The following is a 27571-nucleotide window of genomic DNA, read 5'->3' on the forward strand; positions in this document are numbered from 1 at the left end:
GGGAGTATTTAGCATTTTATTGCCATTAGGCTAGATTTTGACTGGGTTTAATTAATTATGGTTGATGCAGGTCAAGACATTTTCTGACAAAAGGTATTTTTTCACAAGAAGCAGTTTGATTCTGTGCTGCTTCCCCCTACCCCAAATTCTAAGTTTCTTTGGAAACAAGTTACAAAGTTTCAAACTGAAGAAAGTATTTTGGTCAAAACAATGTTGTGTTAAAAATTTGTCTTGTTACTGTAAACATTTTACAATAGAATTGGCCAATGGAAACATACTGAAGTGACACTGTTTTAAAGAGGTGTTTTGTTTTGTTTTTTTTTAACTGCGTTTTGAATTTCTGAACATTTTAGAGGTTTGAGATTTTTTTGTCACCTGTCGGGGTGAGGGAAAGGCTTGCTTGCAAATGTGTACCAGCCAAGAGATGAAGGCACTCTCTGATTTGACCCATTTTGTAGTGAATACACCCACCAGCCTCCAGGCAATGAGTTACTAAGTAGACTATTTACAGCAGGTAAAATGGAATAAAATAGCGTTATGTGATTTTTCTGGGCTGGCTGAGGCATTTCCAGGTGATACCAGCTCAGAGCTCTGTGATACCTGGGGTCCCCTTAGTGGCTCTTGCCTCTCTCCTCTGCTGAATTTCTCTGTTTGCCATTCCAGAGGACAAGAGTGTTTCTTCCTGCCCCATGTGGCAGATGGAACCCAGAAGTTAGTTCCTCTGTAATGTGTGGACCTGATTCTTCAGTGCTTTGGGCCTTCCCTAGCTGTGGACTTTGGAACTGGGTTGGTTTCTGCCATTTGAAGGACCAGGCAGTGTATTAACTTTGCAGCCTTGCCTGCTGGGTCATTCAAACACACATTTCACTGGCATGAATGATGGCACAAGTTGCAAAATATTTACTCCCTGCTGACATTCTGAGATGCTGTCGCTTTCAACCATAGTGAAATTGCCTTAACATAAAAGCCAAAACACGGTTTTAAGCTACGTTAATCATATTCTATATATGCCATGCTTTTTGCATAGCAGGGCCACATTAAAGCCTTTGAAATCTTATTGTAACATTTTGTGCGCTCTGTCCTTTCTGGGCTGAGTAGATGTTATAAACTATGTTGTTGTAAATGGTATTGTATATCTTCTTTCTCCTGTCTGGAATGAAAAATAGCTCCTCTCTTTGATCTTCCCTCATTTGCTAAAAAGTAACCAAAAATAATCCCCCCCCCCCCCCCTTTTTTTTTTTATGTTGGGGTTAGGTAGTGAAATGTGACAGGATTAAAAAAATGTTAACCTCCTTTTCAGTGATTACTAACTGTGAAATATAAAATCTCTGTCCAGGTAAAAAATTTGAGTTGTCATAGCAACAGCAGGATGGCTATTTATTTTTGGATTTCCATTTTCACTGATTTATTTAACACATTGACAATCCATTTATAATGAAGAGGAATTCAAGAGGGTTTTTGTTTCTGGCTAGGTTTATACTAAGCCAAGGTTGGGTTACTTTTCTTCATAGAAAATAAGCAAAGATGAAGGAGGTAAATAAGAAAGAAACCTCGTGGTTTTCAGGGGCTTTTCTTGTAGGCTGACACAGGTGCTCAGGGAGTGAAAACATGACTGACTTTTTTATTTTATGTCTTTTGGAGGAACCCTAATGTTATAAAACAGAACGAAGATTTAAGTCCAGTGCAGCTGTGAGGCACGAGAGCCGTAGATGCTCCCCTCCACCTGCCCTTGGTTGCATGCACGCGCTTGCTGCCAAGAAGAGGTCATCAGAGCCATTGAAAGTGACACCTACTGCTCCATCTCCTTGCAGAAGTCAGAGCATGCCCCAAGGCTGTGAATAAAAGCCATCTTTCTCATTTTGGTTATGAGCTCTGCAGCTATGCTCAGTGCAGTTCAAGGCAGTCTCAGGCTCAGCCTCTCTGGATCAAATTTGCCTGGTCTTCACAGTGTTTATGTGAAGGGGGCACCTGGTCCGGGGCTTGGAAGGAGCCACAGTGCAGCCTGGAGTTTGAGGAGCCCAAACATGCTCCATGCTTCAGGATGGGTTGGTTCAAAAAATGGTAAAGATGGCCTTGTCTCATTTTGGAGTGTTTGTGTTTAAATGGGCTGTGCTCTGTTTTCAGGAGTGTTCCTCATTTGCAAGTCCAGGTGAGGCCAGTTGCCCTTCGGGTAGCAGTTGTGTCTGAAAGGTTCTGTTTCTAGTGACTGAAGTCACCCCTGGATACCCAGGTGCTTTGCACCTAAGCAAACAGGCAGCCACAAAATCAGTGGTACCTGGGAATTTTCATAGCTTACAGTAGCATTAGTCAAAGCACTTTGACAACACTGAGATGTAACAAAAAGCCCAAGAAATGCCTATAACCTATCAATTCCTATATATCTTCTTCCCTGGAAATTTCATTTCGGTGCATACCTTTGAATGTCATCAAATTTAACTGCCACACGAGCCAAATCAAGTTGCAGTGTTTGGTGGCTTTTGAAAGCATCAGGAAATTGGGAAGTCTGAGGCAGATTTTGCAGAAGCAAGCAATGAAATCAAGAGTGGAATAACACAGCAAAAGCAAACCCAGCAGATTTCTGCCTGCGGAACGTGTCTGAGAGTACATAGACGAAGCAAATTTCTGCATGTTTTTTCTCACAGCCTGTCTTTCTGCAATTGCTCTGCAGATTGGTTTCTCTCTGGGATTTGTTTCCTCTGATGGATTTGGGTGACTAAGATTGATGGCTTTAAAAGAACTAGTGTTGATGACACATTTGTAAGGCTTGGTAAAAATTGTGAGCCTGGCAGATACTGGGGAAGTCTTCAATCATTTTCTTTTATTATTGCTGTTTGTGGCATGAATCTGGACTGTTTTCAAGACAAGCGCGACAGGAGGCCAGCAGCTGACCAGGGTGAGTGTTGAACTTGCAGTCCAAACCTGTTAATCTGTGAACTTCAGGAAAAGGTGAGCTTTGACCTGTGCGTTAGATAAAATCAAGCATTATTTCCAGATGTGATCTTGAGCATATAGAGAGGAGAGTACTGTCCATCAGTCACTGGTGCTTCCCCTGTTTGTTCTGATGAAGGAATCAGCCTGAAAGTTATCTTTGGGGCTGAAAGAGGGGGAAGGGTGGGAAAACCCAAGAAATCAACTTCCAGGCATAAATACAATATGAACAAGTCATAAACATTATTAAAGCAAGTCTATCCCTGCAGGGCAGGTTTTTCTTCATAATGCTTTCCTGATTATGCTTCCGCAAAGCTGGGGAAGTGAATAGTGGGCTGATTATCCATGGACCATGATCTACATCAGTGTAGAACTGTTTCCATTGTATGTGAGGAGAGAACTTTGCATATTTACTGGAAGGGGATAGTCATCCTGCTTCTTATTCTGTCTTCAAATTCACAGTGGGCCAGATCCAAAACACAGCTATGTCAATGGGATTCTTTGTTTGGGCTCTTCTTATGTCCTGCATTACCATTGCAAAACCTGCCCTGTTTATCATCTTAAATATACATGCCATAAACAGACCTCGTATTGACACAGTTTGTGATCAAACCCCAGACTGATTTGTCAAACACTTTGTAAAATAGGAAGATCAATGGATAGACAACTAGGAAATATTTCTGCAAAGGCTGTATATAAGAAGAAAAAACCCAAACAAAATATGACTGACTCTGTGACGTAACAGAATTGTCTCTAATTGTTTTTTTCTGTAAAAGAAACAGAACCCTTGAGAGAAATCCAAGTCCTTTTGCATAATGCTTTCTTGGAGCCAGACTCCAGTTGTCTAGTTCATCTTAAGCACCACTGACTTTACTGCATATACAGTATGGCACTGCTTGCTATGAGAGACCAGATCTGATCTTTGATCAATAGTCAGAAAGCATCAGACTTTGTGTAAAGGTTTGTGTCAGTAAGTATATCACATAAAAGACCACTCATGCTTGATACAGTCAGAATAGCGTTTTTTAAACAAATGCACAAGGTGTGTTAGTTTCATTATTGAATTATGACAGAATTTTTTCCAGCACCTCAATTAACATTCATTTACTAAGTATTAAACCATTTTTTCTGTTAAACATAAAGATCAGTGCTAGGAGCTATACATTCTGAAAGATAATTGCATGATGTAATTCTGGTGCTTCAACAATTTGTACTGAAATATTGATGGATATGTTCCAACATATTTTTTTCACAAGCGTATTTCATAATCTTTTAAATATCTCTCTCCTGAAAACTTTAGTATAAAGTACAAATCCTCTTTACATAATAGAAGTTTAATGCATCTGGATACTGCTAACCAAACAAAAGTATTTCAGACTGATATCTATTTTCAGAAATAAAAGAAGTTGTTAACATGTAAGTGTGAATTTATGAGGACTATGCAGTAGCAGAAGGGCATGACTAAGGATTCTCAAACAGTTAAGGGTTCCACTTTAGTATTAGAAATATGAAGTATCTTTTCTGGTTCTCGTTAGCATAACTAAGAATAAAAAAACTTCCATTTTCAAATAGAAACTTAATGCTAAGTGACTCTTCGCATAATCTCCTTAGGAGAGTCACTCTGTAGTCTTACTGTCTGTGCTACGGTTCTAGCATTAAACCAAGACTTGTACAGTGAGAAGAAACGCAGTGAGGTTATACAGGACAATGAAGGACTATCTCAGAGGAGGAGGCCTCACCCATAACCAGTATTTGGAAGAGCAGTTAGTTCAAGTGGTTCGTATGAAAAATGTCATGAAAATGGTATGAAAATTTGTCATGAAAACAAAACTTCGATAGAGCAAATAATAGTAATTAGTAAGTAGCCAGGATAAAGCATTTAGTTGTGAATTTACACAAACTGTGCAGAAAGCTCTTGTGTTTGCTATAGGAGGAAGCTGTAGGAAGACTCCAGAGTGCTGAAAGCTCTGCCTTAGGCTGTTGGATTAATTGACACAGAAAAGTTGAGGGGTTTACCTTTACCGCTGCTATTGGTTCCTAGTGCGTGAAGAAAATGTAAACTGCAGGGAAAGGCCTGTGAAATCTGGCAAATATTCCTTGAATTTGCTACAGTGTCCTGCTCAGTTATGTACTTACAATGAGTTTCTGTTTCTGTGTTATTCCACTATCCACTTAGCAATTTCAGGCCATGATGGTTTTTCGCTTATCTGCAGAGTTCTCTTTCCTACCTTTGTCTGGCAGCATTCTCTCTCTTTTGGTGCATCTTTCCTGCACTGTATCCTGTCCTGCATCCTGTCCCATCTGCTAAAAAATTAAGTAGGACTTGTACAGGCAACAGTTCTGAACCCTGCTAGTTCACCCCAGCTTTGTCCTGGAAAGTCCCCTCCACTGACAATGAGACATAGATCAGCCTTTCTTCCCATTCAGTCTTTGGCTTTTTTGGTAAGACCACAAAGATGGATGTTTACTGTGATAATGGTGTTGACATTTGCTCACCAGGAATTGGAGCGAGACCATCATTTCATGTCATATAGGTCTCCAGTAACAATCAAATGCTAATGAGTGCCAGGCCATTAGAGGCCTGGCATGCACTCCAACTAGTGTCCTAAACTCGGTGTCCCATTATCCATTGTATCTGCTAGGTATTGCTACAGTTTGCCCTGTCAGCAAAGATGTTGCACAACCAGCTAGTGACCACCCAAGCCTATTCTGTTTAGGCTAGATGCCATCTTTTTTGGGCAAGCATACAGATCATGTCTTGAACAGTGCCAGGCACACTGTTTGTGCTTCATTTTCTGCTTATGAGCCTGGTTGAACAAAAAAGGCTATATGTGTATATATATATATATATGTACCAGTAGTGTTCATGTTACGTACAATCTGACACCTGGTGGATGGTCCTTGGGGATTATAATGAGGCACCCACTGCTCTACAGCATGTTTTGGCAACTGGGAGGGCTGGCAAATCCCATGCCTGTCTTCCTTTTGCATGTCTTTGAGTTTCTTTTTGGCACATACTTGCAATGAAGCACAAGATGCAAATACTGCCAAAGCTTCTTGTAGAATAGATGACATTTATATTGTTATGCAGTTTGCTGATCTAAACATACCATTGCCTTGCCTTGATAGCCCAGGGCAAGTGCTAATCAGCTTGTTTCATGGGCACTGTGCCATCTGAAAGGGTGAGCACAAATAGAGACAGTATGTGCATCATCGAGGAGTGTTGCAAGAACACGATTCCCAGCTGAGAGTATTGAAATGTGTCTGTCTCCTGAGCTGGCATGTTGGCATGTAAAAGATAAGTGACAGCATGAAGTATAATGTATTTGGAATAAATCAAGGTTATATTCCTTGGCTGCTTTAAGCTGGTTTTCATTATATAGGTCACGTCGTCAACTGATGTAAACTGGCATAGCTGCATTGAAAGCAGTGGAGTTCACCGATTTTGATCTGCTGAGCATCTGGCCCTGTCTGACTGTTCTCCATGAGAAGCTTTCCTTCTCATTTTGCCCTCTACGGCATCATCAAGGGCTGTTTAAAAGGTAACATGTAAGATGAGGAGTTTGGTTTCCTATATTGTCTTCATGGCTCTGTCAGTAACGCTTGATACTGGGCAATTTGCCCTCATCTGTGTGCCTTGCTTCACCTAGTATATGTAACAGTACTTTTATTTAATTAGTACCTTAGTACTAAGGGCTTTACTCAAGCTTTGCTGTAATGGCAGGCATGGTGGCATAGTTCACATGACTGGATGGATATTGCGATGGATGGATGGATACAGCTCTTTGACGAAGATATACCTGGAAAACAAGGAGAGGGGGTTGTGTTTTGTGCAGAGGAGCAGCAGTGGGTGTTGGAAGCTTCTGGGTTGGGATCAGAGTGGGCAGAGCCACAAAGAAGATGTTGCAGTGGGCAGCTCCTATTAACCACCTGATGGAGAGGAAGACGTGAGCAAAGTTTTCTTTAAACAACTGGGGAAAAAAATCCTGTCATAGCTGCAACAAAGGGAATTCTGATTGGCTATGGGGGGATGGGACGGGACTGGGGGACAGACCTCAAACCTGAGGGCGTGGTGCAGCACTGGAGCAGATGCCCAGAGAGGCTGTGGGATCTCCATTCTTAGGGATTTTCAGAGCTCAAGTGGGCAACACCAGATTCAGTTTTGAGGTTAGCCATGTTTTGAGTAGAAGGATGGCTTAGGTGACTTCCAGCAGTCTTTTACAACCTCTGTGTGAAACATTTTTCTACAAATCTCTGTGATTCTCATTTTGTCCTGGATTAGCAGGCAGACAAGGTGTAGCCTGTCCATCCTTGTCCTTGCTTTCAGTAGCATCTGAAGTACCCTCAGTGCCATCTCCTGCCTTCATTTGGCTGGTTTATGTACTGTCCTTTCCCTCTTTCTGTGATTTTCTTGCACCCATTTCCTATTTGCTTGCTTGTTTATTCATCAGACTGGATTTTTCTGGCCGTGTTTTCAGGAAAGCACTGTCTATGGGTTTTACATGTAAACAATTGCATTTGAAAACCACCGAAGATGCACTGAAAATGGATACTTGCATGAAATAACAGGGGACTTTGGATGTACAAGTAGAACTCTAATAGCTGACTTGAATTTGTTTTGGTAATCTGGCCCTTATCCCAGACTTTTTGAAAGATAATCATCATTCAAATAGAGGTTTTCATTCACTATAGCATACATTTTATATTTCACTATGTAATGTATAGCCTTCCATATACTCAAGGAAAACAGTTTACAGAGTTAATTGCTGAACTCTGCAGATATAATACTTTAAGTGGGTTATGTTAGATATGAGTTTATGTTAAAAAAGAAGAAATGTTCTACGGGAAAGTTATTGTTTAGGGAACATCGATTTGCATGAATTAATGTTTTCACTTCTGTTGATAGTTAAAAATGGATACTTAAGCTAAGCCACATTTTTAGAGTAACGTAAGTGCTTCATGAGCTATGAACCCAGGGTATGAGCTGAAGTCCAGTGTTTGGTTGGTGGGGTTTTTAAGTCTTCAAATTTCAGTTGGTGTTGGGTCAAACTGTGCCAAAGATTTTATTTTTTTAAATTTTATTTTATTCAAAAAAACCCACCAAATAGGCTTAGAGACAGGTGGATGTTTTGGAGTTCTCATTGTTGCTTGCTTACTTTAGACAATCCTCTCCACCCTTCTGTCTCAGCCTACTTATCAGTAAAATTAGGGGTGGTGTTAATGATCCTACCTGACACAGTCATTATAGAAATTAACTGATGAATATTTGTACAATACAGTATTTGTACAAAGGTAGTGTATTACGTGTACTGCAGGAGCAGCCATCTGTCACACACACCACACATCTCAAATTTAAAGACTGCAGCAAATATTTTGAGCTTGGGAAGTTAAGTAACTTTGGCAGGACTCAAATCTTTTTCTTGTTGTTGTTGCTGGTTTTATTACTTGTTTTTTATATTTTAATTCAGAATATTGCCCAGGTCTGTAACTGCTGTCAGTTATTGTGACTTGCCCTATAGTTTGGGGTTATAGCACAAAGTGTCTATGTAAGAGGTTCATCACTGCTTAGAAGGTGTTAGTAGTGAAGCAGACATACTGTCTGAGTTTAATTTAAAATTTTCTCCCATGTAGCTGAGTGTTGGTGACAGATTGAGAGAGAAGGAATAAACCACAGCATTGTGTTTTAAAACAACCCAATGGAATAAAGGGTATATGTATTTACTTTCCATAGTTCTCTTTAATTACCTCGTATTTCTGTGTCATGCTTGATTGTGTTTAAAGGAAGGTTGCAGATTCACATATATATAAAGATGGAGAGACTAAGGATGATATTCACGTGAATCTGGTCTTAGCCAATGAAAGCAGAAATGTGAATGTGGAGCTGTCCTTCATCAGTGGAGCACCAAGAGAGTGGATCAGGGCTCTGAAGGCAGGAGCCTGGCTCTCCTGATAGTCAGCAGAGCCTTGAGTTGAGGGCTCACAGCTTCTGCTGTTAGGAAGTTCTGCTTCTCTATGGCTAAAGTATATGCCTTAAGGCCGACGAGTATCTTGAGCAGCCTCCCTTCTGCCAATGTAACTCTGCTGATTTCAGTAGACAAACACTGGAGAAGGTGGCGCAGCCAGCTCTGACCTCAGGCATCGTTTCAGCAAGAGGCTCTGGGTCTTGATTAACTTGTACAAGAGGCTCTGGGTCTTGATTAACTTGTACTGACAGACATGTCCACCGCAGTCAGCTGGATTCTCGTGTACCTACCAATGTACTGAATTACCTGAATTCTCCAGGCCTAGACTCACTCTCTTAGGCATAAATAAAACTTTCAGCGTGTGAACAGAGCTGGGCTCTCCAGCAGACAATAGCTCAGTAAAATGTGGAGATCACAACTAATTCCCCTAATGAGTGTGAATTTCCTTCTCTTTCAGGATCTACAGTGCTGCTCAAGTCCCTTCTGTGAACCACACAACAGAAGCTGCTGTCCCAATTCATGGTTGCTCCTTCCCACTGGCAAACAGCCCAAGGAGGAGCTGTTTATAGGTGAGATGTTCAGCATCCAGTCAACTCTACTTACATTATGCAAATGTGCAACATTAGCTTTTTGCTCCTTTCTGTTAGAAAAGCCTTACCAATTGTGAATTGAACTGATAATTAAGAGCTCAGAAGCTTTATAACCCATTGCTATATTTATACTATATTTGTACAAAGGTAATATGAGCCTTCGACATATTACACAAGTCCATTGCTTCTGCATGATTATCTTCTTTCTCTTTCCTCCTCTCTTTCTATTCTGTGAATTTTTATTCTTTGGAACACCTCCTGCTACGTCTTGTTGCAGCTAAAATTGATCTCACCTGTGAATTTAACATTAACTTTAAAGGCATTACTGTGTCTCTAAGTGAATGTCAGTATGATACTGGCACTGGAGTGGGTCATTGAAAGAGAACGAAGAACGGCAGGGTGGACTCAGTGTTGAATAACCATGCAACATGGAGGTAATTCAAAAACTAATCAGAGACAGACATAAAAAGAAGTTGTCTTCTGGAATGCAGAAGGTCAGGTAAAATGAAAAGCAAAGCTGAAAACAGTGAATCTGTTTCACATCAGTGAAGGCAGAGGAGTCCTACCCAGGATTAGTTTGGCTACTGTCAGCGTTTGGTCTGCAGATAACATGAGTTCCATAGTAACGATTTTTTAACCTGAAATTCTTGTGTGCAAGGATGCATATTAACTAGAAAATGGACTTGAGTTTCACTGAGATCATTAAAAACTAGCTTTATTTTATTTTCCACCCACCATCCTGCTCAGAAAAATGGACATTTTTTTTTAAGTCCTTAAATAAGGATGAAAATTTAGTGTTAGGCAGATGCTGTCATTTTCTTCCTACCTCTCCAGCAAAAACCCACATGTGATGTGCTGCATTGGGCCCTGAGGCTGTAGGATGGAACCTGCAGCACATGCCCAGGGACTTGTAGTCATATGAGTCATATGTTGCACGGACCAAGTTTAATCGCAGAGAGAATGTTACAACACAGGAAAAAAACCCTGAAAATAACAGGAATTGGTACAGTATTTGGGCCATAAACACAGGTTAGAACAGTCTGGGTATTTGCTTTAATCCTCTCTGATTCTATTTTGAATTGCAATGTTCCTACTTGCTAAACCACTTTCCATTTTTGCTGTTTTACCATGACATAAGGAGGAGGGATATTTTGGAAACTGGAAAACTGCCACTTGCACCAGAATGGCATGCTGCCGCTAATTTTTGCAGGTTTTTTGAACTGAGCATTGCTACTCTGAAAGCTCTGTCATCCTCTTCTTCTAGGATTCCCCACAGAGATCCCCACCCTCTTACAAAGCAGGACATGCTCCAGGTTACAGGACTTTTGTTCCTTCCTCTGCAAGCTGTGCTGCCTCACCAGCTTCAAAATCAGGCACTTTGAAATGATGAACTGAACATTTGAGAGGATGAAGGAGTTTGGATTTATGGGCTCTTCCTCCCTTATCCTCAGCAGCACAGATTCAGTGGGCCCAAACATTGCCAAAAGATGAGGAGTGTGAGCACATCCTTAGTGTAGACAGGATGAAAAGTTGCTCCATGATATGTATTGATGTAGTTTAGCATAATTTCATTCAAAGCTCAAGCAAAACAGTTCAACTCTCCATGAAGGGTTTGGCTTTGTGGCAGCGAGGTGGCAAGGAATCATTGGTGCAGCATGTCGGCTGGGTTGGAAGAGAGGTGCTTGTGACAGTCCTAGCCAGGAAAATGCTTGATGATGGACATTTCAGTAGCTGATGTTGCACAGTAGCTCATGATGAAGCAACCTGAATGGTCGGTAAGAGCTGCAGATGAGGCTTGATTTTTTTGTTTGTTTCCTTTTTTTTTCTTTTTTTTTTTCTTCTCCCAGTATAATGAAACATTACAAGGGTCTTGCTTTGCACCTTTGCTTGCTTATGTTCTGCTGTAGGTTTGGGTGAGATTTAGCAGGCATGACAGGTAGCTACGTTGAGGGAGAATCTCAAAATGTGTACAATGACATAGTGAAGCCTCTGTTATAGAGGGGTAAACTAATCTCACTTCTACTTCTTTGTTTTTTTTCCTTTTCCCTTGAGCAGAAATTTGAGGAAGTCATTTAATGTCACCTAGTGAGTTTTAATGGAGGCTTGGAAGAAGAAGAAAAAAAGCCCTCCAGTGTCTGCTTGTTTCTTAGGTATGCCACATTGCCCACAGCTAGTCTCACCACTCCCAGAGAAAGTTTGTGTAAGTCCTAAAATAATTTCACTCCGCTGGCCCACAAATATTCCCATTTGGTCAGCCTTATATAGAGTAATTACTGTTTAACAAGACACCACAGCTGGGTTAGGGCTTATTTTGGGTTGTGAGTTATAAAAAGCTGTTTGTAGAAAAAAATATATTAAAATTTACTATGTTTGTCAATCTGTTATTCTAAACAAATAAGTCTAGAAACTTTTTAGTTTACTTGTTCTTTTTTACTTGTTTTGCTTTAAGAGTCAGCATTCATGAGATTACTGGCATTAGTGCCAAAGGCATCCAGCCATCTCATCCTGGCTTATTTAGGTATGTCTGCACTCCAATTTAAAAAAATGTAATTGTTAGGTAGCCAGGTGTTGTGGTGATATTGAGCAAGTATTGTGGAGTGGCACATTCTCAGGAAAGGGGGTCAAGGTTTAACGAGTGGAGACATGGGAAGTTCATTTTCATGAGCAGGTGATAGGTGTGATGGGTGGGAAGAAGCATCCTGAGGAAACGTGTTGGCTCTGTGCTCTCCTCCAAATAGGTCTTTGCATTTTATATACCTGAAGTGCTGTGCCCAGAGCAGGAAGTTCATTCCCACAGCTGTGCTGTGGTGTAATTAGTGTTTTTTCAGACCATGCAGAGTCCAACATCAAAGTTCCTTCTAATTTTAATAACTTTGATATATACATATATATGCGTGTATTTTATATTAGTGATTATATGGGTATATGTGCGTGTACAGCTAGAAAAAAAGAAAACACGTCTATGTATATACATGTGTCATTTCTTATCTGCTACTAAAATACAGGTGTCTCTGTGGGAAACAAGTTAAGCTGTTATTGTACAAGAGTTCAGGAAGCTGAGAGTATTGTATTCACTTACATGGTTTCCCATGCTGTGTTGGTCATTTCACCTCAAAAATTAGCATCCTAGTCTATTTCACAGAAGACCCCAATATTTTTAGTATTCATAGGAAAGAATGTTGTCCACTGGGACAGAGCAAGACGCTGTGTATCAGGATTTAGGGTTTGATTGTCTTTTTCTACTTACTTTATGGCCTGGGACAATTCTTAGCATTCTTCTGTGCCTCTGTTTAATAGCAAAATGGGACTAGTAACATTGAGTTACCTTGCATAGAACTATCTAAAGATGAAATACAAGTTTGGAGACCTTTTACTAGCCTTTGGCATCAGAGAAATAGAGGAGTTATGAGAATCATTCCTGTATTTTGGCTTTATTAATGATATGAACTTCTTGAGAAATTTTATTAATGAAATGGAGCTGGGAAACAAACCAGAAGCAGATAGGCAGAAATCAAATCCCTTTGTGGACAGTTATACAATGTGCTAAGTAAGGATGGCTGCATCCTTGGATTTTTTCTTGTGAAAAATTCTGAAATGCGTATGGAAAAAAGTTTCCTCTCTATAACAAAAGTGATGAGACAACTGGCATTTCAATAATATTTAAGGCAAGACAGATCTGAAAAGATATACATTGGAAATTATGGAAATATTTCAAACTGGAAATCTGAAACCAAAATTGAGTCTGGGAACACAAGCTGTTGGCTCAGAAGTGACTCTCAGGCTTCTTGGCTCCTTATTCTTCACCAGCTGTGCCAGAGAGGTGGGGAATGACAGCCTGGAAGCCCTGAGGTCTAAGCCTTGGACCAGAAGCAGATACATCATGGGGTGGGGAAATAGAGATATGAACACAGTTTTTCCTCCACTTGCGTTTCCTGTCAGGGCATCCATCGTGTTATTCCTTATATTCATATATTTCTTATGCCTGTTACCCCAGGTTGTGCCTGTGAAGTGTTGGAGGAGAAGAAGTGCACACCCATCCTCTTTGCCTTTCTTGCCAAGGACAGGTACCACGTGGTCATTCAGGACTGAACATATTGCCAGGTAAGGGAGCACACCTTCCTCCCTGGGTGGTGGAGTGACCAGTTAAATGTGAACTGACCCTGTGGTAGTCCTAGCAGCATAGGTTGTAACATACCAACTTTGCCTTTCTGTTGGATATTTCCTATGTGTTCATAGTAAGAATTTAGTTCTTTTTCCATCTACAGCAATTCTAATAGGTCCAGATAAATGTTGTTGTGTAGGCACCAACAGTAAGGAGAAAACAAGTTTGATCCCAGGCCATCAGGGACTGAATCTTTTCCATTGTAGGTTGCTTCTTGAATTAGTCTGAAAGAGCTTTCATCTTATTTAAAATGCTTTTATTGATCAAAAAGGCTTTGTTCATAGGCTCTATCTTCTTGAGTGGCTGAAGCAGGCTTAACTCATGACAGGAGTTCTCATTTGAGTTCATTTTTATCATCTTGGTGGTTGCTAAATTTCAGGCTTTTCTTCTCTGTAAAGGTAACTGCAAAAGAGGCACATGGTTTAGAGAAGAAAAAGTGTAGGTTTCCTTCCAGTCCATTAATTTTCTTTCATTGAGCTTTGTACCAGTTTGAGTGCACAGCTGAGAGAAATCAAAACACAGACATCTAGACTATTACATAAGATCAAAAAGAGAACAGATTTGTTTTTAAGCTGAGTATAATGTTTTTGTCTGAAGTCATGAACATTTTTGAGAGCGCAGAACATTCTTCCTGTTCTGCCTCAGGATGAAACTTAGTTCATATGAACTGCAGAGAGATCCTAAAATATTTGAAGCCGTTTAATTCCAGGTCCTTACTGACTGAGGCCGAGCAGGGATTTGAACCTGATTTTCATATGCGCTCTTCTCTTTCCTCCTTTTAACTTGATGTTCCATGTTATATTGATGATTCTGTGGATTTCATAAAAATGGATTCATTCAGGTCAGACACTTAGGAATTATTTTTTTTAATCTGACCCAGTGTTTTGTGTCCAGCCACCCCCACCCCTGAAATAAATAAATAGATTTTCTGTGGAAATTTCCATAGAACATTTTCCTGTGTCTTGCCTCATAATTATATTATTTTACAATATTTTAAGTTATAACTGTTCCTAACTGAGTGTCTGTATGATGTAAAGGACAAAGAGCAAGTGGAATGTCTAGGCTAATCTCCTGTCTAAGGGACAGCTTACAGCCAATGTATGTGCATCCAGCCACAGTGGATAGCTTTGCTGGGTTCATTGACCTCTGTATACATGTCTGTTAGAAACAGGCTAGAAACTGGACTGAACTCCTGCTGCTGCTAGCCACTTCCAGTTCTGAACAGAAAAGGAAACACTAGTTTTTCTTCCACAGTCCGGATGCTGACTCACCTGTGTGGTGAAAGAAAATAGCCAAAGGGTAGCTATTTCACCAGTGTCCCAGTGTGCCTGGGGATATTTCATCAGCTGCTTTACTTGGGCAAGTTAAACTGGAAAGCTTTAAGGCCTGAGGACAGTTCAGTAGTTACTCACACTTAGCTTGGCTGTGTGTTTGATGCCCTGGTGCCTGAGGTCCCAATCACCGATAAGTTTTATTTCACAGTCTGGTTTAAAGCTATTGGCAACATCTAGTTGTTTTGCATTGATGTTTCATTGATGCATGCTGTCAATTCAAGCCTCTTTTGTTTGAATTTGGAAAAATGTTCCAACTCATCTGCCTCTTCTCTGTGTCTGGTTCCAGGTCCTGACCTGGTCTGTGGTAGGACTGGTAGAGTGTTGTGTTTTACTGCCCAGCAGCTGGGTTTTGGTGGGGTGGGGAGAGCCGAGCTGACAGCAATGTGCAAGACGAAGGAACCACTGTTCCTGAATTTCTGAAGGCTGGGGGTGACCAAGCAGCACTGTTGTCAGTGGCCCTCCTGGTACAAGGCAGGAAAACTTCCTCTGACCTTGTGCAGTGTTTCCATGCTCTCTGCCTGCCCTGGAAGGCCTCCAGATGCCTTCAGACCAAACAACTTTGTAAAAGCTTGCTGGAGAGGGCATCACTTTTAATACTGCATGGAAGAAGATTTCTCCCCTGCTGTACACCTTTTCCTTATTTTCAGAGCCGGCTGCCCTGATGAATACCCAAGCTGGGGACATGAGTTCAGGCAGGCTACCAGAAAGGATCTGCACATCTGGGTCAGTGCTCAGGCAGGATGCTGATGGTCCGTGAACTGTGCCTGCAAGGTCGAGATCTGAGCTCCTCCTCACGTTGAGCCTGTCCTGAAGTTCAGGACTGGAGCAGGCAGTGGCTGTCTTTTGCTGACAGCTCACTGCAGCGCTGCTTCGCTCTCCGTCCGCCATCGATGCTCACCTCTGCCAGGATGGCCGATAGAGCGAATCTCTGCTTATCTGAATGCAGAGACACAGGCAGCAAGAGAATTAATGCAAATGTGGCGTCTCACAGCCCTGTTCCTTCCCACAAACTATTGATTACGGGCCTGATTGGCTCTCCCCGATAATGGCCATAGGCAGAAGCCAACAGGGCGAGGAGGAGGGAACTGTCAGGATCATTCGATGCAGCCGGTGAGCCAGTGAGAGGAGAAAGCCGGTGGGTTGGGCTGGGAGAGAGCAGGGCGGGGAACTGTCTCAGCAACTGCAGAAAGCAACTCTTTCCCCCTCCCACCCCACAACCATGCTGGAAAGTTCCTGATGATGCTTGTTAATGTATTTGTCTCGCTCACGCCAAGTCTGTACGTGATTTGTGTGACTTTGCTGCATGTGCCGGTTTACCCCTTTTCTCTGTGATCCTGTGGGAAGGGTAGAAGGGAATCTTTCTTTGTCTGCCCTACTAAAACCAACTAGTGAGCACAAGGTAAAGGGTTCTGCTGCTGGATTCATTGCCGTGCAAGCCCTGAGAACAGAAGTGAGTTTTGTGTTGTCTTTTTGTGGTTGGTATCTTCCCCTTGACATCTTTCTGAGACAGTCTGTTGTGCCAGCGGGAGCTGGACACCTGGACTGTATTCTCAGCTCTGCTGAAGAGCCCTTATATGAAGCCAAATGAATCCCTACCCTTCAGAATCCAGGTCACTCCGCCAGGTTGCTGAGCTCTCTGTTTTTGGAATTAGAAGAAAAGCTTTCTCCCTGTGATCTATGGGCTGAGAAAAGCCAGTCCAAGGCACCATACTGCTTTGCTTCTTATCTTTTATCTGCCTTATAGCAGGAAATGTTCTTTCTGTCTCTCTGCCTCTCTTATGGTCAATCTATCATTGGTTTAACCAACCGAAAATGAAAATGGCAGTTAAATTTGTCCAAACCTTTTGAACATTTATTGGAACCAAACATTGGAACTTTCAGCACTGCCTTGAAAATGACCTTCGTTGTCCTCCTCTCACCTGCTGCCTCCTCCTGCTCATAAGTATTCACGCATTTATCTCACTATTTGCATGCTGATAATAGACGTAGATTTTGTTAGTCCTGCATCTGTCAAGACGGCAAGGACAATAATAGAAGCACCGTCGGGACCAATATATATTGGTCTTAGGAGTGTGTCCAATAATGTCTGGGTCAGGGAGCCTTTAACTGCAGTGTCAGGGAGTTTAGTCAGCTGTCATCGCTTCTTAATTAAAAATAGCTGAGACTTACTCACATTCCATTGCTGTGTGTTAGCTCATTCGTCATCTTGTCCTCTGCTCTCCAGCAAACCCCCTAAACATCTTCAATAACAGACAATGGGTAGAAATGCTTGCAGCAGGTAAGAAGACAAGGGAGCAAAGAGAGGATAACCTGTGCCATAAGCTGCTCTTTGGGTCAAGAGTTTGCAAGCGTTTAGCAGGATTCAAAGAGAATGGGAATACTGCAGTATGTACTGTGTGTATGTATTTTATATATATAAAACTAGCCTCTGCACAGGCATGTGTCAGGGAATAAATCAAACAGCAGCTGCCCTGAGGTTACAAGAAACTTTCCTTGTGGACAAACCGACCTATATGTTTCCATGTTGAATTTCCAGCATCTTCCTCTGGTCCAGTATTCTAAAAGACAGAATGTTTTTTCAGTATGATCCAGTCAGACCTTTCCTATGTACATAAGTGATCGGATTCCTAATTCCTCACTAAATGGAATTTAGTGGTATCAGTAGGTTTCACTAATTTATTTGTGATATTCCTGAGGGGACAGGGAGATGGAAGGTTACAGAGAGGTTCAGGAGCTGCAGAGGGAAATAAATAGCACGCTGTAATATCATTACTGAAAGAAATTATATCCCCCTCCCCCTGCCAAATAAAAAAGAATTTATTGTGTTTCAAGCTAATGCTTGGAGCCAAGGGACAGGTCTGGCATGGGGAGAATTTTTCTGGCTTCCCTTTTACAAGTAAATCAGAGGTGGAAGGGCATTAGACCAACTAACTTCCTGAACTGGAAGTTGCATCCGGACTACCATATTTAATTGTCTGTGACTGACCTATCTTCCATGAATTTTGCTAATCCATTTTTTAACCTGTTTATATATTTGGCCCCACAGCATTGGATGGTGATGAATCCCACCATTAAGTCACATATTGTTTGAAAAAGTTCATCCAGGATGTCCTGTACAATGCTATCAATCTGTCCAGTGAGTAAATGGATGGCTGTTGCCAGGGCTTCAGATCCCTCAGCCCAAAGGCGATAATTCCCCTTGAGACCACATCCATCCCTTGCACTGGAAAAGGGAAGCAGCACCAAACCTCCTGTGCTTCACCACCCAACTTTGGCTGCAAGGCAACAGTGTTAGCTCTCACAGAGGGCAGCTTTTGCAGTCCCACTACTAAATGGTGATTTCTCTGGCCGTACATAGTTGTTTCCCTCAGGACTGTGTTCCTGCTGGCTTGACTGAAGATCCAGGGATACTTGCTGATGTTCTAAGAACGTTATATTTCCTGTAGGGAGGGAATTCACATGCAGCTAGTGGGATATCCCTGGATTAAGTTAAGATACTCTCTTCAATCTGGTCAGGTTTTTTCTGAGTTCAGTTCAAGAAAGCTGTGGAACAGTTTATAGGAATAAACAGGGAAGCCCGCTGATTTGACTTGATATTGGTTGGGAATTTTGAGTTATTCTAAGGTGTGCTGGTACAGGAAAGCAGAAGCAACAGGTAAAAGCTCATCTGAACCCCAAAGCATCAAGCTAAGGACAGACCTTCACATTAGTAGAGACATTTTCAGACTGCAGATTTTTTTTTTTAAACTAATTAAGCTATGATGACTTCACCTGTATTTTCAGCCTCTGATTAAGGCCATGATACTAATTAAACTCTGGAATTATAAAAAATGCAAATAGTCACATCCATGTGCAACAGCAGACTTGCATTTCCATGCTCCAGGACAGTAGTGGGAATATTTGGCAGTCTCTCTTGTGGTCACAAGTTTTTATTTTCTTTTTTATCTTTTCTTTTCTTTTCTTTTCTTTTCTCTTTTCTCTTCTCTTCTCTTCTCTTCTCTTCTCTTCTCTTCTCTTCTCTTCTCTTCTCTTCTCTTTTTTCTTTTTTCTTTTTTTCTTTTCTTTCTTTTTTTCTTCTTTCTTTTTTTTTTTTTTTTTCCAAATGGCAGCGCTTAACTTGATGCAGAGCTAAAAAAATCAGCCGCTGGGGTAAATGTCTCAGCTGCCTTGCAGCTAGACAAGTAAGTTTGTTTAAAACACAGCAAAGTTTTGGAAGGAATTCTGGGTTTCTTGAAATCCTGACTGTGGCATTTTCACTGAATGGGCTGTTGGGATTGAAATACCATGTAATCCTTAGAGAGCGAGTCTGCTTTCAGTAGCGAAACTCTTGGAGCTGCATTTAAGCTACCTACTTTGTTCTCCTAGTTCCAGAGCATGATAAATTATTTAGACCTCTAGCTGTCCTTCCAGATCCTCTCTCTCTGGCATCCCCTATGACATACATGCAGAAATCTGCACCAGGAGGTCTGATTGTGGCCTTTGCTTCAATCCAGATGTGTTTTGGTTGTGGCACTACTACACTCTAAGGGGTCTGATGTTTTGATCTCTTTACTGTCAACCATCTTAGCAGGCACCAAGCACCTCTTCTGAGTAATAGCCATTCTTGTGTACAAATACATCTTTTGAAGTAGGTTTTTGTAAACATAAGTAGGGCTCATCTCCAGATGAATAGTCTTGCAGAAGTACAGTTAGCTGGTCTTTGAGGTAAGATAGAGTTCTCTAGGCTAGGAGCTGGGTGAGTAAATATTGCCTCTGACTTGTCTCACCAGTGTCACCGTATACCTAGATCATGGAAGTTTCTGTTTATTATAAAAGGCTTTGCACAGTTCCAGTGATACCCCAAGTACCACTTCTGCATCACTGCCTGTACCCTGGTCAGTCTTTTGGATGTTCAGCCTTTCTTCTGGTTGAGGCAGTGGCCCGTGGGACTTCGAAGTATCTGCCCCACCCTTGCAGCCCTTTTGCCTTGCCATTATGGAGGCTCTGCTGGATCTGGCAGTGTTTGCAGCCGATACCAGCTGGGATACTGGAGGGGTATGCCAGTAGGCAGTCTAGTTATAACCTGCCCAGAGGGAAGTTTCTTCCTAGTGCCTAGTTAGTTCATATTAAAGACATAAATTAAAAAAAGGTGCACAAGACACTATTTAAATGCAGCAAATGCATGTCATATTTAATAAACTGGAACTCTCGCTGGTGTGAAGTGACAATAATTTATTGGAGTCACTTACCAGATAGCAATATGACCCAATGTCTACAGTTGAGTCCAGTCAATGGCAGGGTTGGTAAAGCTATGTCATTTTTTACTTTCCCTCTCGACTGTCCTTTCAGTATGTTAAAACAAAGAAATAAGGGGTCATTACTTTACCTATGACAACTGATTTTTTTCATCCTCCTGCTATTATGGGCTGCAGATGTTTCACAGCCAGCCCAGACTAATAAGAACAGACATTCTGGCCGCATGCCAAAATTAAATAGATATATATAAAACTGTCCAGAAAGAAAAGAAAATAACAGACAAGGGGGGTGAGGGGGAAGAAAAAGAAAGCACAGGAATCACTCCATGCTGAGATTTTGTACTTTTGTGTCTCCTGAAGTGAATACATCAGTCAGGAATCAATGGTTTGAAAAGTCATTCAGCCCCTCCAAATTAGAAAGTGAACCATCTGCACGACAGGATGAAGCTCTTCTCAAAGGCTGTGGGACAGGGCTGATCTCAGTGACACTAGGGCAAGCCTGGAGTACCTCCACCAGAGTTACAACCAGCTTACCCAGGATATCAGATTCTGGCCTAGTACATGCATCTTCCTGCCAGAATAATGTTTTGGACCCAGCCCTTTAATGTTGTATCAACATAGTGACAGGCTCCTCTGTTCCAGAGCTGGTGAGGAATTGCTGTGGGGTTGTCCAGTGTTAATTAATCCCTTTTAGGCAAAATTTGAGCTCAGTGGAAACTGCAAAGACAAGGCAGCCCATTCAGAGCTCTACAGCCTCTCGACCTCTTCCATTTCAGCAATGTGTCTTGCCCTCAAGTCCCACATGCCACAGCAAATCCCTTGTGTTTCCTGGAAGTCAGAGCAGTGGTTGAAGAGTCAGTGGGAAGGAAAGATGTGCTGTATGAGAACCGAAGATATACATGTGTCCTTACAACTTTGCAGATGATGCTCTTTGGAAAGACTGGGTTGTGATGCAGGCTTCCCAAGGTGCTGCATTTTTGGGTGTGAGCCAAACAGCAGCCAGGATAACTGAGCACAAAGGAAGAGCTGGATCTGAGGCAGTGGCTGGCTTAGAACATTTGGCTTGAAGCACCCTAATGCACTGTAGCTAATGGTGAGAGATCAAAGTCTCCAAAGATACCTCTGTTGAATAAGTGCCTTGGGGATGTCCCTCACCTGAGCTACCTCAGGCAGGTCCCTAAAGGTAAGTGAGATATGTCCAGGCCTAAGGGCATGTCCATGGGGAGAAAGAGATAGTTCTGACTTCAGTTAGCCACAGCAAGGGGTCACAGCGATGCCCTGATCCCAACAGCTATACTGCTCATGCAAAACAAACCTGAGTGCATCTTCCTCTGTGCTGCTCAGTGTTTCTCGGTCTGAATTATCTCTCAGGTGCAACCAGGTTGTCCCTGACCCCAGACAGACATGCTTCTGGGCTGCATCCTAAAAGATGCCAGAAGACATTACCCAACCCACCAAATGGTTTGGGGTCCATATATCATAGTAATGGACACATCTGAGGTCAGATTACTTTGCTGAATTTAATGTGACAGATCCCAACCACAAATTTCTTACCCAGATTTGTTTGGAACCAGGATTTGGTTCAGGCCAATAGTTTTGTTTTGTTTGTTTATCTAAGATATGTTTCTGGATGCTTAGCAGGGGGAAAAAAAAAGCCATAACTGATGGATGCTAATTATGTTCATTTCAGATCTCCTTTTGGCAGCTGGATGAGAAGGGAATGCCACTGCAAAGGCAGGATTACTGAGGCAAGGTTCAGGTTGTATTCAAAGGGGACACAAGTGGTGTGCATTACACATATTGCAACCACAACAGGTCAGTACCTTTTCCCTGGGTCACTGTCAGAGTTGTGAGTAACATCCATGATAATTCAGTCAGGCCCTGTATATGGATTTAAAGGTGATAAAAATGCCATGACTGAAATTCATTTGTATCAGAAAGAAATTACGCAGTTGTAAGGCTTAAATGGTTTTAAAAATGGTATTAGATCAAATGTTTTATAGTAAGCAAATGGTTGATGAATAAAGTTTCAGCAAGTGCTTTGTAATGAGACAGACAGAGTCAGTTTTGAATTTTCTGCTTTTTTGGATGGCCTTTGGTTTTTGCATTAACCCAACTAGGCAGTTTGCTTGGAAAGGTCTGCAAGTTCTGGCGTGTTGTTTGCAGAGTGCTGAGAACACTGTGACATCTCTGAAAATACAAATAATGGTAGTGGTAATGAACAGCAGCTTATGAAAATCTTTTGTGATGGCTTAGAGATCCATGAATTCTTTTGCTCTCTGATTCACCCCTTGAAGTATCCTGTGCTTTGATTTCTGTTTTTGGGTGCCAGTAATGTGCAGCTAAGATCTGCTAAGAAATTGAATGCAATTTTTCTTTGAAAGAGTTTCAGATCTGCAGCTGGTGCAAACCTGTGTCTTGGGTGGCTTCAGGAGAAATTATTCCCTCATCTGGCAATCAGGATTTGATCCTCCTGGGTAGAAGTTTAAGTTCCTTACAGTTCCCATGACCAGAACTCAGTTTTATGATGGCTTCCTGGAGCTTTGGTCATTCCTTTAGTTAACATCAACATGGTTTATGCATATTCAGCTGCTGAGAAGACCAGGTGCCAGTTTAAAGCATTCACGCTTCATAGTTGTGGTTTGCTTTGAGACTGAAAACTTTTTAGGTGCATAGTGGTTTATAGTGCAAGTGCACTAGAGCAATTCTCATTCTCTTGTACTGTATGTACAAACTCCTTAGTTGAAGACTGGTTCTGTCTAACATTAAGCATTTGGCTGGGCTGCCTAGGGTACAGTCCTATGCTTCCCAGCATACCTGTGAGTGAGTGGAGAGAAATAAAAGGGTGCAGAAGGCAACTCAGGTTTCTGGGAGATTGAGTATTGCTCTGAAAATGCCCATCTCTCCCGCTGATCACGGTGAGAGCTGAAGGTATAGCAGAAAGGGGATGGGTTCAGGGCACTGCTGTGCAGGCTTTTAAAAATGCTGCAGAGAAAGATGCCAGATCTTTGTATGGGGTGTCCTGGTTTGGGAGCTGTTGTGGAGATGAGATACAGAACCACATGTATATTGAGTGGCAGGGACATTACTTCATTTTCTTCTCTTCTTAAGCTTATCTGAGGGGAGGAAGCTGTAGACATTATCTTCTTCTAAGTGGAAAAACTGATCTCAGGTACAGGTGTTTGAAGCTAGCAACAGTGTGAGCCAGGTTAACTTGGCTACATAGGCATAGGAGGCCACAAAATCTGACTGAGCCTAATTAGAAGCCAAGATGCCTCCCAGCACCTAAAGGTTCCATTTAAGATTGTGATGAGCTGACAAAACATATTAGTGAGAGGTAGAATTGGTATGAGCCATGTTTGGCGCTTTACTGTTCAGTGGCAGCAACAAAATCCTGTGTAGAGATCTGAACCACACATGCACAAGCCTGGATTAATTCACCCTACCCATTCTTCGGTGTTTAAAACCAGCACCTAAGTTAGTTGCACGAAGCTCTCAGAGTCAATGGGATGGACTGAATCACCTTTGGAGATGCTGCTGATCTGCTGTGGAACCCAAGTCTTTGAGGCCATGCCGTCATTACCACTAGCCTGGATTCCTCTGCTGTCCATCCTGCACATTGCATTAGCCCAGGCAGCGCACTGCCTCTGGTTTTGGGATCGAGCCATCAGTGCTGGAGCAGGGCCGTGAAACTGTTTTACCTGAGCACAGCCAGGCTGCCAGCGAGAAATGAGGCTGACGGATGCTGGCTGGTGGTGGGACCTATTGCCTACTCAAAGCAATCCTGCCCTCTCGATGCCAGCAGGTGCTTTGCCTATCCAGGCACTGCCAAGCTTCCTCTCGTCGTTGCCCTGAGTTCCAGTATTTCATCTTTGCTCATGCTGCTGTTTTTAATCCCGCTGCCTCGTTCCCAGCCCTTGGTGTCTGTTCAGAGACTCAGCCTCATTTGTTGTTGTGCTCTGCCAGAATTGTAAGAGGCGATGGAGCTGCTTCTGTATGGGGAGGACTCACGCTCGCTGGCTCCACCGTCTGGACCTGGCCCCGAGCACAGAGCGCAGCAACCCCTAACAGGTCCCCTTGCTTTCTCTCCAAGAACATGATTAGAGGTTTGAAACTGAGCAGACAGCTGGTATACTCTCCCAGGGCAGCCTCTCTGTCTGGGCCTCCATTGTTTTCGTCCAAATCATATCTGATTCCTTTCCAAAAGCACTTCAGTCCATAAAACCAGACCAGGTGCCTTTGGTTGCACTCATTCCTGAAATGCCAGCTATGAACAAAAGCATTTTGGATTGGTCTTAAATTGGGTACAAAATTCATTTCAAACTGGGATGTTTTGGGGGCTTTTTTCTCCACTTAAAGCACTTGAATCTTCCCTTATGCTTTCCAGATAGAAAACTGACCTTGTTCAGATCAGTCCTTGGTCTTATACCTGATTTACTGCACCCTTTTTTACTAGATCTTCAAAATTGCTTCACGCCACACGTCTCTGAAACCTCACATCTATAGACATTTGTTGCACCTTGACTACTCAGGTTTTTTTACATAGAGTAAAACTACCAGCAAGTCAGATGATAGGGTTTACTCCAATGTGCTTTCCCATTCTGCCTAGTAATTTGCCAGAACAGTAGAAAAAGCAAAAGAACCCTTACCAGCCAAAATCTGTGGAAGTGTTTAAAAGCTCAGGTGGCCTCTGAGTTTTGGTTTACCTGTTAACTGCCAAGCTAAGTGCTTTGTCCTCCAGACAGTCCTTCATCTAAACAGTGTGAGCAGTACCACTGGCACCAGAGCTATGGAAGGGCTCCTGATGCTGCCAAGAAGATGGGGCCTAGTTGTGGAGCAGAGATCTGCCAACCTTCTGTGCTGGGGAGTTTGCAAACTTCCACGATGCATCTGTTTTATTTCAGATCATGGATTACACTGAATAGTCCTTTTGTGTGCTCTGTCTCCAACTACTAAAACTGGCTCTGAAGAAGCCAGAGATAAATATGATGGTGACTGTTAGAGAGTATCGCCCAGATATATGGCCTGACCTGCACCCACTGTCTATCTTAACATTGTCAGTAATAATGTTTATATTGCTGTGTCAACTTCGTTTCCTACCGTGTAACCAGAGATGGGCCAAGTGAATGTTGAAAGTTTTTCTGTACCTCTGCATTCAGGGTCATTTAGAGGTCCACAGGTGGGACAGGCACTTTGCACTGAACTGTTTACCCCAATGAATGCCATGATGTTCTGTGTATCATTCAAGGGGCAAACAATACCATTGGAAATGACAGGAGAGCATTACAAGGGTAGACTGAATAGCACGACTGCAGATTGGCAAATCTGCCTACCCACAGTATGTGGTGTTACAGCAAGTTTTGCAGAGGTAGGCTCTGTCCACCTTTCCCATGGGACATTACCTTCCAAACTTCCACAGATTCTCTGCGTAGGTTCAGATGGTTACAGGGGCACCACGGTTTTGTGTGCTCTTCACGTGCATTGTTAGATGGGCTTCATTTTGCATTGTAGAAATTCTTACATTTCAATGGCAAGGGAAATGGTTTTGTTAGCACGGGATAAAGGTGCACTTGCATATGACTATATCAATAGCAAGGGAATTCGGGTGTTCCTGGACCTGGCATAGTGTTTGTCATTATCTGCCTGGGAGCACCTGGTCCCAGTGAAGTGGTGTAAATGAGAGGGCTGCTTCATTGCACCTCTGAGCAGCAGGTCTTTGATACCTGAACAAGGGTTTTCATCAGTCAATCTTGTCTCCAGATAGTGGATATTTTGGAAAATTTAACCCATTTCATTTGCATTTAAGCATAGGCACCAGAAAGAAGTCTTTATTCCTCTAGTACTTGCAGTTCAGTTGCTGGAGTGTCACCAGTTCAGGACATCACCCAGTCAGCCACTGGGAGCCCAGCTTTCCCTGTGCTGTCTCTGGACAGTGTTTAACTAGACTGCTTTTATCTCTCTAGTCTGTCAGTGGGAGTTGAATCTTTGTGCAGAGACTGCATTGCTTGGCATCTAATCTGGACTAGTTGACTCAGTCAGCCTCAGAAGGCAAGGGGGAGGGAGATAAGTAGGAGGAAGAAAGGTGGGAGTGGAAAGTAACATATTTGAGGGGACAGCAGGAAGCCTAGGCTCATTTGCATCTTGGGAATTGCTCAGGACATGACCAAGTGAGTGTTTCCTGATCCCCCCCTTTTTTTTTTTTCTTTTTTTTTTTTTGTGTGTGTGTGCGCGCATGTGTGTGTGTGTTCCCCTGAGGGCCAGAAAGGAAGGTTCCCTGGGAGGGCACAACTGGGGGAATCCCAACATGGGCGATGCCCTTGGCAAATGTCACTAGAAGGCCAAGTGCCCCAGGTGGGTGGTAACTTTGGCCCACCAAGATTGCTCAGTTGAAAAGATTTTCTTTATATTATTTCCTTTAGTACCTGAATTTCTGTTGAATGTGACCCGTTCAGTGCAGTCCTTGCTTATGCCTTAAGAGGAGTTCTCTGCATGGAGGATATTTTAATATATGTTTGCTTGTTATTGTTTGCTTTTTCTGTGGGGAGGTGAGTCAAAATGGAGACTAAATGAGGTTCCTTGGTGAGGAAAAGAAGGCAAGAACAATCTCTAAAAGATAAAAAACATTACTGCTTTTGGATAAAAGGTATGGGGGTTGTTTCAACCTGCAGGTTATTTGAGAAGAGAGGCCATTGTGGAGGTGGAGCTGTAAAGCAGGACAGGAAGCAGAGGTGCATAGCTGTGTGTCTTTTCAAGTACTTCAGGACACTCCAACATAAAAGTTGCCATGGGAATGTCAGATACTGTTACCTGTTATTATTAAAGTTGGGGTTCTGCTCACAGTTTTAAAGATCAATAATCCCACATTTTCTCAACAGGTAGAGCTGAAATCAGAGGATACTCATTGCATGTTCCATGTACTTCAGGGATCGATTATGTCTTTTCTTTGTCTGCCCTAATCAAATCAATAAATGGCCTTTGTAGTCACCTGTGTAGCAGGTGACAAGTTGAGCTGCTTGAGGTCACCGAAGAGGTCATCCTGGCAGCATTTGAGAAAGAAAAGGATTTTGATCCAGAATAGTCATGATGTCCTAGTTTCCTAGTCTCTTGGGCCAGCTCATTCCTAGAACAGGGCTCTGAAAGCAAATAGAAAAGGACAGAAGAGAATTGTCTTCTCTCAGGGATGATCTAAGAAATCTGGTATTTCTGTTGTCTCAAATCTTTCACTGTTTACTCCAGCTGTCACCTGTTTTGCTTCTTCTATGCTTCTCTTATTAACGTAGTAGTAATGCTGTGATGATTAGGTGAGCAGATGACCTGTCAATGTTGCATTACGATTTAGTTTCTAGTTGTACTGTAGCAA

At 42.3% G+C, this 27571-nt stretch overlaps 1 long non-coding RNA gene across 4 annotated transcripts in view; it reads left to right on the plus strand.

The window, feature by feature from the left end:
• Positions 1–8978: 8978 nt before the first annotated feature.
• LOC114013749 (uncharacterized) overlaps positions 8979–27571 on the plus strand; it is a 93892-nt gene continuing 75299 nt past the window's right edge. For all 4 annotated transcript variants that reach the window (XR_003556917.2, XR_003556914.2, XR_008749883.1 and 1 more), the window contains exons 1-2: positions 8979–9460; positions 13476–13582. This is a non-coding gene — a long non-coding RNA (uncharacterized LOC114013749). The remainder of the gene's footprint in view (positions 9461–13475; positions 13583–27571) is intronic.

This window comes from Falco peregrinus, chromosome 15 (genome assembly GCF_023634155.1).
Source record: "Falco peregrinus isolate bFalPer1 chromosome 15, bFalPer1.pri, whole genome shotgun sequence".
Lineage (NCBI taxonomy): Eukaryota > Metazoa > Chordata > Aves > Falconiformes > Falconidae > Falco > Falco peregrinus.